Here is a 10,094-nt window from a genome sequence, read left to right on the forward strand (position 1 = left end):
GCGTGAGTTTTAAGCTACCGGGTCTGGGACACGAACCGCGGTCGACTACGTGGGAGTCCAGCGACATAGCCATTACGCTAACTGCTGGTTCCCATGACCTTTACTTTTGATATGTGGAACTCTTGATGGCTCCTGCCATTGCTAGCCCCCCACTTTAAAATTATGCAGGTTTTGTAGGCTGTAGCTTCTCTTGCATTGTTGATATTTCTCCCAGTAATAGCTGCTGCAACCATGTAGCACTTCTGTTTTCTTGGCTGTGTGTGTGTGTGTGTGTGTGTGTGTGTGATCTTGCATCCCGGAAGCTATATGGAAACACTGCAGTTATTTGGGATGTTGCTCTTGGCCCTTTTAAAGTGAGTTCTTCCTCCTTTCCTACCTACGTTCCTATTTTGGTACAGGAAGGAACTCGCTGTCTTTGGATTCTAAAGACACTTGAGATATTTTAGGCTCCCTTAGAGAGCCCACCCTTACACAGATCTTGCCTCCTAGATGTTGCCAGTGGCTGAACTTTTAGTTGAAGAGATAAAATTGAGCAAATTATCGAGTCGCAAAGTCTAGGTTGACAAATAAGCCTTGAAACCAGAAGTTCCAAGACATTTAAATTCTGAGAGCAAATTTGTGCGAGAAATGCCTGACTACTGGGAAAGGATAGGGAATTGCAAAGGGAATGCCACATCCCTGTTCATTTTAAAGTTTATTTATTTATTGAGAGAGAGAGATGAACCCTAGACAGTGTGATCCCCTTCCTACAGCCCTCCAGGAAGTAAGGCTCTTGGGTGCATGCACCAAGCATGTTTCAACTTGGGATCCAAACCCATAGTCGGCCGCATGGCTTCCCTCACTGCAGCTTACTACTCTACTGTTCACTGTGGCTGGGCCTGTGTCTATTTTAAATAATACTAAAAGCTGTCATCTGAGAGAATAACAAAAGGAGTAGAAGTTCCAAGCAAGCATACTCATAAAGTAACTCTACTACAGAAGTATAGTGGAGAGAGGGGTTGGGGAGGTGGGGACAGAAACCTACATTCAAGATATGTTCATTATGTGCCAGACACTGCAGAATAAATGCTTTATATCATCTCATTTAATCTCACAAGAATCTGACACAGTAGATGTTTTTATTCCATTTTAAGATAAAGACAAGAACTTTGGCATATTTAAATAACTGTGACCACTATCTTAGATGTTAAATAAAGCCAGGTGAAGAATATAATTTCATTGAACTCCAAAGTGTCTGATTTCCCCATCTATACTTTACTATAAGTTAAAAAAATTCTAAAAATAAATCATATTAAGTGACATAAATTTTAAGTTTAGCATATTTTGAGGCCATTTCTTTATCATTAAAAATTATACATATTTCTGTAGTAACTGGAAAGCAAATGGGGGAAAGGATTTTTCCCCCTTAATTATACTGAACAAATGATCTTACAATTACATAACAAGTCGACCATTATAGTCTAGCCAGTGGCTTGGCTTCTTGTCCAAACCTCACAGTGAAATATGCAGACTTTCTGGAACCACATATTAAAATCTCTGCAGTTGAATCAGCCCTTCTCCTTTCTGAGTAACCTAAACTCAGTACTATTCAGCATATTAGAGAACTCCAGGGATGAGATCTGTAAAACCCAATGTCAAAAGGTGAATACCTGATAACCATCACCTTAGTTCCACGCTCATGAAAACTGGCTTCGTTCTTATTTATTTTCAGGCATGTGGGTCTGTTCTGCAGTGAGGTGTCCTGTTTCAGTCCTATAAAAAAGAGATCAACCCCAATTTGGTATGAGGATAAAGTAACCGAGTGGCACACTGTATACATTGCTTTGAAGAAAATTCCTCAACAGGTATGTCAAAATGGTGAGTAATTCCAACATTTTCAAAGAACTATCCAGTTTCCAAGGTGACTATTTTGAATGACCACTGTCGTGTGAGGTGTTAAACTGAGTCATTTGGACGTGACTGCTGAAGAGCCCCGAGTGTGGAGTCGGGAAGCACTGTGTGTATCATGCCTGAGAGGCACGACTTGCATTCTGGCCCCACCTGGGAGGTGCCTTAAGCCGTGGAAGCTTCTGATTTTCTTTCTTCATTTGTAAGAGAGATTGACAGCACCTCCCCCAATTTTTGTGATTAAATGAACCTGATATGATAACACAACACAGCAAAGCTCTAGAATGTCTTCATTCCCGTGTAGTGAAGCTCCAACTTTAATACCCTAATTTTAAATTGAGACCTTCAAATTCTTAGGAAATATCCGTGATGTTAATAATTAGCCTTGGTTGGAAATTCCAGAATCACCTGTGTGTATGAGTGCCTGCTATTTTTGCCCTCCGCTTGGCATGTGAACCCACAAGTGAAATGCATTTGTTCAATTTTACGAATCCCAGAAGACTAGACAATACTGCTTGCTTTTAAATACTGGAACCTAGGTCTCAGCAGTTTCCATGGACTCATTTAATCTTCGTCTAGAGTTAATGAGATCAGAATAAAACCGAATAAACATGCTAAGAACCTTGGGCTTTGCAAACCATAATGGTATTTTAGAAAGCCAGAAATAAAATCATGTTTAATGTGTGTACAGGACTGAGTTGGCGGAGTAGGGCGACAGTGCATCAGTCCTGCTCGTGGGCTCGGATATGTGCTCAGGGGGTCTTATGTGAAGCGGGATTCTGCCATTGATAGAAAGTAGAAGAAAGAAAGAAAAGTCAAGGGCCTCACTCTTTTCTAACCCTAGTTTTTCACAGTGAGTTTCTGCTTTCTAAAACTATAGAGCATAAGCCCATGGGCTTAGCATTTCTACCCTCAGCAGAAATACATAGCTGAGTTCTTTCTCTTTGCCTTGGGTTTCTCTCTCTCTCTCTCTCTCTTTTTTTTTTTTTTTTTGAGAGGTTTTTGCTATAGGGCTCCTATGCTTGCCAGAAAGACAGAGAGATAGAGAGACAAAGAGACAGAAAGTGAGAAATCACCCCCCCCCCAGGGGGGATGGCCACACCGCAATCCCTTCTCTTTCATTCTCCTCTCTGGATCTTAGGGATGTACACACATGCGCCTGGCATGAGTTTAAGGCACCAGGTGTGGGACTTGAACCATGGTTGATTACATGGGAGTCCAGTGACATAGCCATTATGCCAACTGCTAGTCCCTGGTTTCTCCTTTCTAAAGTGGGAAAAATAATAGAACCTATAGCTTAATACATGTAAGACACTTATAGGAGTGAAAGGTGATAAAATGTAATGTTTAAAAGCACAGATTCAGGGCTGGCAGGTGGTATGGTGGTTGAGGTGCTGGACTCTCATGTGGTTCAAGTCCTGGACCTGGCAGCTTGTATTCTCACTTTTCATTTCTGTCTCTCTCTATTCAAATTAAAATAATGATAACAATAATAAAATTAAATAAAATAATCTCTTTTTTGGGGGAAAAAAAAGTCTACTATCTGTGTTCAAATCCCAGCTCCAGCACTTATTTCCTTAGGATCATTGGAAAAGTAGTTAACTTCTCTGTGCCTTGATTTCTCATCTAAAAATTGGGTAAGACTAGTACTAACCCCATAAAGTGATTGTGAAGATTAAATGAGGTAACACAAATATTAATAGACTGGCACACAGTGCTTTATAAATACTTGTTACTACATTATTACTTGTTTCTTGAAAAAGCTTACACACTGTTCCTACGGATATAGAAATAAATTTTTAAAAATTTCAGCATCATTAACTTCTGTTTTTCTATTTGGTTATTTCAAGTGCAAAAACCATACAATAAGAATAATTGTACAATGTTGGGTTCTTTTTTAATTCTTTGGTTTCTAGACCTAGTATTTTGACAATATCATTTATTTGATATTTTTTTCCCTCTTGGTCTCATTTTTTAAAAAAATTGTCAGAGGGTACTTGACAGAGAGAGAAAGAGGGAGGGAGGGAGAGAGAGAGAGAGAAGGGAGGGAGGGAGAGAGAAGCACCCCTCAATGAGATGTGGTCACACCACAATCCCTTCTACTCCATTTCTACATCCTGTCTGGACTTTGGGCAAACATGTCCACTCTCTCAGCTTTTCTAAAGCCTCTGGTTGCATGCAGTTTGCCATATGGGATCCAGCTCCCTTAACGTCTAGGCTACAGGGTTGGCCCTCTCTTGGTCTCATTTCAAAAATTAATGTTGACTTTTTTTTTTTTTTTTTTTTTTACCAACTCTTTATTAAGGTCATTTTACCTCCTGATTTATTGGGTCATCAGAAAAGTCATGACGTATTTTTCTGGTTTTCTATGATGCAAAAATGCATCATGACTTTTCCACTAACTCAATACTTAAAGTTATTTACTAAACCTCTGTATTCAATTCTTTCTCCCCCACTGAATGCAAGAAGTCCCTGATTTGTAAAGTCTACAAACAGAAAAGATTCACATATATTGGGAGGATGATAAATGGACTAAACATTTGTTCAGGACAATTTCTGATTCTGTCTCTCCTCCCCTCTCCCCACAGAATCCATTTGAATGTTTCTGCCATTCATTTATTCATTCTAGACTTATTGAGCAGACTTGTCAGGCACCATGATAGGTGATGGAAAATAATGATCCTGACACTCGAATGGTGTTTTACAGCATACAGATCATTTTCACACAGACTAAATTCACTCCATCTCAGAGGTGCTCATTTCATTTTGCCCCAGTTCTTCCTCTTCTTTTAACTTTTTATTTTTCTTAATGTTCTTCATTCCTTTCCTCAGATCTTTGATGTGCCATGAATATTTATCAAGTGCTTTGGTAGGGGTAGGGAGTGGAAAGCTGGCTGGAAGAAAAGGTAGTAGGCAGAGAAGAAGATATAGATGAAAAGAGAATTTGAGGCCGGAGAGGTTTCCAACATAATGCACTCTAGGATCAAGGGACAAAGTACTTGCGAGGCACACTGTCTCTTATATAGGAAATACAGAGCCACTTGAAAAGCAACAGTCACTATCCATATGGCCATCACCAGAAGCTGAGTTAAGGGCCAGCAGATGGAGTGGCGGTTACATCACTGGACTCTCACATGGCTGACCATAGTTTGAGTCCTGGACCTGGTGGCTTGAAAATCATGCTGGACACTTGTGCATGTGTGCCCAAGATCGTGGGAAAAGAAAGGAGGGAAAGGGATCGTGGCATAGCCATCCCCTCTGGGGGATGATTTCTTACTTTTCCTTGCACTGTCTCTCTGGTGAGCATACACACCCTAAGGCAAAAAAGCCTCTTAAGAAAAAGAAAAAGGATTGAAACAAAACTCAGGGCTTATGGTTTTCCAGCTCCTTCTCAACACCCTTCCAATTAACATATAGAACACGTAGGAAGGCAGGGTAGGTGGTACAGTGACAATATAGTCCACAAGGAATGCTGGATCCATTGGAAGATCAGAGGTTTGGTTCCAGTGAGAACTCTTCAAGCTGGGTTCATGGCCATGGTCCTTACTGACTAGGAATGCTAAGGAAGGGTGGGAATCCTGGCATGAGACCCTGTCAAGGGTAAAAAATTTCCCTCTGTTTCTCATTCTCATGAAAGGAATAAACAAACTTTAAAAAAGTAAAACATGCTAGAAATACTGAAGAGTTATGACTCTCTTTCCTCTATTAACAACTAGCGCATTGGACCAGCAGTTAGCATAATGGTTATGTCGCTGGACTCCCATGTAGTTGACCATGGTTCGAGTCCTGGATCCGGTGGCTTAAACTCACACCCGGAGCATGTGCGTGCGTGCCCAAGATCCTGAGAGGAGAATGGAGGAGAAGGGATTGCGATGTGGCCATCCCCCCTGGGGGGGGGGGGTTCTCATTTTCTGTCTCTCTGTCTCTCTCTGTCTTTCTGGCGAGCTCTTGTGCCCTAGAGCAAAAACCTCTCCAAAAATTTTTTTAAAAAGTTAAAAAAAAAAACAAAAAACTCCCTGTCTCAAATCACCTATTTTATTCATTGTTATGTGTGTTGCACACAACCTGGTTTCTAGAAGGAAACACCACTGGCTTTTCTGTTGTAGACTAACTCATGGGGAATGAATATGCTCTGTCAGGACGCAGCGAATGGTGGCAATATTGTGGCTTGTACACAGGCACATGGTGTCTCTCACATTTGAGCTTGTATCTGTTGCTCCAGGGTACTTCGGAGAGTCACAGACTACAAGAAGATGATACAATATATAAACGACTACTAAGTCCTACTAAGCTAATTCCTGACCTATGTCCTTTAACTTGCTCGGACCTCTGTCTGAATGCTCTTTCTCAAAATTTTCCATGGCCGTCACTTTTCTCCTTTTCTTTCCTCTTTTATCTCCCCTTTCTTTCTTTTCCTCTCTCCTCCCTCCTCCCTTCCTTTCTTTCTTTCTGCCAGAGGGCGCATGCACTCATGATGAAGAGAGGCAGAGAGGCAGACAGAGAGACGAGACAGCCTTCAATGGGGTGGGATCATGCCACAGTCCTTTTCCCTCAATTTCTCTTTCCTCTCAGGATTTCAGGCTCATACATACACGGCACATGTACCCAGAGTGTTTTGTAAGCTGCCAGGGCTGAGATTCGAGCCACAGTTGGCCATGTGGGATTTGACTCACAATGCACAGAGGTCAACCATGCACTTTGGGGCCTGCCTCTGGCTTTTGCTTTCTCCACATTCAGTTCAAATGTTGTTTTCATAGAGTGGCTTTTCCCAGGTCCTCTATATAATTAAGTGATATCCCCACACTCATCCCTCTATCTCAGTACATGATTGATTGGCTTTGCTACATTCATCCCCACCTGAAATGAACTTTCTTATCTATGTGAGGGATGGTCTTCAAAAAGTTCATGGAAAGTGATTGTTATGAAAAAATTATGCATGGATTTTAATTTTTTTGTACCAAAATATACTTGTATTTTAATTCCATTTTTCATGAATTTTTGAAGTCCCTACAGAGATTTATTATCTGTCTCTCTCCCAAGAGTGTATACTTCAAGAGAGCAGTGATTATTTTTTAACAGGCTGTCTGGAATGTAGTAGTAGGCTCTGAATATAAATATACATTGGTGGAATAAATGAGTGACCAGATCTTTATTCAGTGGCTATAATTGGCCAGCTCTGTTCTAGGCACTGCAACATAGCAATTAATCAAACAGACATAATCTCTGATTTTTGGAATTTACTTTTTTTTTGGCCAGCAGGTGCCTGTGCTCACCAAAGAGAGACAGAGAGAGGGATAGTGAGAACCAACCCCTTCACCCAGGGGATGGCCACACAGAAATCCCTTCTCCTCCATTTTCCTCTTGGGATTCTGGGCACACACACACACATGCCCAGCACCATCAGATGTGAGACTTGAACTGCTGAATCGGCCATGTGAGCACTCTAACCATCACACCCACCTGCTGGCCCCTGGAGTTTATATCCTAACACAGGGAAATAAATAGGAAACACACAGTGCACACAGTGAAGAGGATGCTGCTAGGGTGGGCTGAATTAAATAGATAGAGTAAGGAAAGGTCTTGCATGGAGACCTAAAGAAGCTGAGAAGGGAGGCACCTGACAGAGATTAAATGGGTGGGTGGGTGGAAGAGCATTTTGGGTAAAGGGAAAAAGAGGTGTGAAGGTCCTGGCAAACCAGGAAGCTTGGGCATGTGCTGCAGTCAGCAAGCTGCTGTGAGAGCAGCAGGAGATTGTGGTAGGGGTGCTGGGGGCCACCCCAAATGTGTAGAGTTCTGCAGGCTACTGAAGGGACCTTAACATTTGCTCTTTTGTGACAGGGAAGCCACCGGAGGGCTCTGAGCAGAGTGACATATCTAACTTAGGTTATAACAGGGTCCCTCCTTTTGTGCTGGGGATAAAAGGCTGTAGGGGGCAAAAGGGGAAGCAGCGATGAGATCCAGACAATAATCCAGGCAAGAGGTGAAGGTGGAATGGTCCAGGGTGGTGACAGGAAGCTGGTGAATGACGTTAAAAGTCTGGAAGTATTTTCAAGGCAGAGCTGACAGGATTTGCTGTTGCAATGAACAAAGTAATGATAGAAAACTACGTGCAGAATTGATACAAAAAAGGCTTTTCTTGGATTTAGAGAAACAGACTGGTTTTGTCAGGGATGTGACATTGATAATGCCAAACAGTGGCACAACCATCTAGAAATTCAGCCTTGGAATTTGGAACTTTTGTTTCATCTATTATTCATCCCAAAGAACAGAACGACAAAAAAGAATGGCAAAATATACTCAGTTTCAAAATCTGTACTTGCAATTAAGCGAACTGGTTTGGGGCTTGATCTTACATCAGCACACTGACATGAGTGCGATAATTGTTCCACAGGCAAACTTTTCAAAATGAAAATGACACGCGAACAGAAAGAGCCTGTAAAGCTTTTTGGGTAGTTACACAAAAGGGTAAACATCATTATTCAGACTAAAGATCTTGTCTGATTAATCCTGGCTGATCGTTTGTACTTCAGACTGACCTGGTAACTGCTCAGACCTCTGACCCTCTGCCTTTTGGGCTAAACTGAAAGCTCCCTGGAGATATTCAGCCTTGTATTCTCCACTAGCTGGCGCCTGGAAAATGGCAGGTGCACAAGAAATATCCACTGATCTGATAATTTCTTAATTATCTCCTCTACCCTCCCCTTGTCTTCTTCCAGCAGCGCAGGAGCACTTATTTACTTACGTACTTATTTTTATACCAAAATTAGTAATCAAATAGTCACTCATAAATACAAGCGTCCAGACTGTGATGGGCACTACAGGGCCCATGCAGGGAGCACTCTGCAGGCGGGTCTGGGAAGCCAGGAAGGTTTCTAGGGGCTGTCGGAGTCCTGTGGCGGCAATCCGACGGATGAATGCCAATGAGCAGAGCTCGCAAGTTAGAGACCTAGAAGGGATCTAGAAGACAGTCTTAGCATACAAATATCCTTCCCATCACAGGGAAGATCGAGGCGTGCAGGACAGCGCCTGCACCTTCGGGAGCATAAACACGAAGGGCCTGATAGCTTAAAATATTACATTAGATTTGCAAATGTTCGAGTTTTCTGGCGCGATTCAGCGAGGACTGAAAGGGACACGGAGATGGAGCGCCCCGGTGGCCTTCACTATATCCTTCCCTTCAGTCTGGCCTGGAAGGCGTCGCGGGAAGAAGACCACAGCGCCCAACTGAGAACACGCCCCAAGTTACGCCTTTAGCTCACCCAACTTCCCCAGTTGCCTTTTCAGGGTATTTCCTCCCAACCAACGATACAGTCTGTCTCTGCACCCAGAAAATAAACGATCGGGGCCCACTCCTTAGCTTTCTGAATCAGACCTTTTTTTATTTTCGGGTATACACCTCAACATGAACAAAATCTGGCTCCCTCCGGAAAAGGGGCCAGTTGGGCCGTCTTCGTGTCTCCCCAGGTTCTCTGTCCCTCTCCAGAACTTTCAGTTACACGACGACGATGGCAGCGCCACAGCGCACTGTTTAAAACGTCCAGATCCGGAGGCGGCCACGCATTTCCACTCCCAGGCGAGGGGGACGCCTGAGTTCACATCCTCCTTCGGGTCCCTGAGTGCCAGAAGGGGTGCACCACCCCCGGTAGTGCCGCCCCTCCAAGGGGGCCTCCCCGGTCCCCCGCGCCACCAAAGCAGAGCTCTCTTCAGAAGAGGCCAGTCCCAGGATCGCTCCACTCCGGGCAACGAATAAAGTTGCGCGGGAGAGGGAGGAGGCGGGAGCGCCGGGCGGCGAGGGCGGGGGCTGGTGGGAGTCGGGGCGCCCCCAACATGCGAGCCGGGGTGGAGCCAGCAGCCCCACGCGGCGTCAGCGTTTAAGATGCAAATCGATTCCCGGCTCCCTCCCCAGCCCCCGCCCCGGGAGCGAGGCTCCGCCGCTCCGCAGCCGCCCACGCCTCCTGCGCGCCGCGGCGCCGGAGCGGGAGGCTCTACTTAAGCGGCGCGCGGGCCGCGACCCGGCACTCGCCTGGAGCGCGCGGGCGAGGCGGGGGGAGCGCACCGGGACTCACGGGGGCGCACAGCCGCGCGCTTGCACCGCTCGGCTCCGCGCGCAGCTCTAGGCTGCAGGGGCGGCACTGGGAGAGCTGAGCGAGAGTCCGGGTTCCGGAGCTCGGGGAAAGGCGGCTGCGGCCTCTGTCGACCGTGCCCCC

The sequence above is a fragment of the Tupaia chinensis genome, unplaced genomic scaffold, assembly GCF_000334495.1.
Source record: "Tupaia chinensis unplaced genomic scaffold, TupChi_1.0 Scaffold000013_1, whole genome shotgun sequence".
Lineage (NCBI taxonomy): Eukaryota > Metazoa > Chordata > Mammalia > Scandentia > Tupaiidae > Tupaia > Tupaia belangeri.